The sequence below is a fragment of the Sinocyclocheilus grahami genome, unplaced genomic scaffold (assembly GCF_001515645.1).
Source record: "Sinocyclocheilus grahami isolate Dianchi unplaced genomic scaffold, SAMN03320097.WGS_v1.1 scaffold1445.1, whole genome shotgun sequence".
Taxonomy (NCBI): Eukaryota; Metazoa; Chordata; class Actinopteri; order Cypriniformes; family Cyprinidae; genus Sinocyclocheilus; species Sinocyclocheilus grahami.
Genome location: NW_015506624.1, coordinates 143,717 through 144,892, shown reverse-complemented (window position 1 = coordinate 144,892; position 1,176 = coordinate 143,717).

The following is a 1,176-nucleotide window of genomic DNA, read 5'->3' as shown; positions in this document are numbered from 1 at the left end:
ACATACAGTAATAGGATGTTCTTCATAAATGTTTCAGTTGTGGAAAAAGAACAAGCTTTTTTGAGGTGGACATTTTACATAGTACGGGATAAAGAAGTTAGCTTAGCATACATACATAAAAAAATTAAAAAAACATTCCAATATGTGTAAACAAAATAATTATATCATGGAGAATCATGTGACTATCTCATAATGACATTAATAAAAATAACAAATCAAACAAATATACAAATGAAATTATTTAAAGTGGTGGCGAAAAGCCAATGTTTTAAACTGAATTACCAAGTTCCATGGTTAGACTTATTCAGTTTCTGCTTTAAAACGAAAAAAAAAAAAAAAAAATATATATATATATATATATATATATTATAGACAAATGACCATACACACAATTCTTTAGCTTCTCTCTGTCTTTAGCAGTTCATGTCTACCATTTTTCCACAGAGCCGTTCAGGCTCTCTTTTCTCTAGCTGTGAGTCTGTCTGTGGACTGGAGAGTTTATCCTGTGCTCATTGTCAATACGCGGCTCCACTTTTGCACCCATGACACAGTAGGCAGGCTCCACCTGATCCCGGATCTCAGATCTGAGCTGACCGTTTCCCCTCTGAAGCATGTAGTAAAGAATCGGATTAGACCTGGTTAGAGGCGGTGAGTCTGGACTGGATCTCTCCTCTCTGCTAAATGTTTCTCCAGGAAATCCCTCAGGTTTAGAACTGACTTTGGGAGAGCCCTTAGCCCAAACTAGCGACCCCCCAGTGGTATCAACAGAAGCAGGCGCTGTTTTGGGATTTGTATTGAGATAATAGGGGTACCACGGTAAGTTTGACAATTCCTGAGGGAAACCAGACTGGGTTAAGCTTCCATTTGCTGCACAGTTTGCCTGAGGGATGAAGGGATTTGGGGTCCCTCTGGGTTGGGATAGCTCTTTCAGACAGTTTTCTGACAGGAGGAGTTGCTTAAGAACATTGAAGCCTTGGCTTTCTCTGGAGAGAGGTGTTTTGCTCCTAGAACTCCCTACTAACTCTTCTTCTTTTGGTTTTACCAGCCCTCTACCATTATACTCAGGTGTTCCAGACACCAGATTGTCACTAGTGATATCTCGAGACGGTTGACAGAATTCATTACTTAGGTGCTCTGCTAACTCAATGCAGAGTTTTCTTTTTTTAGGAATGGGGC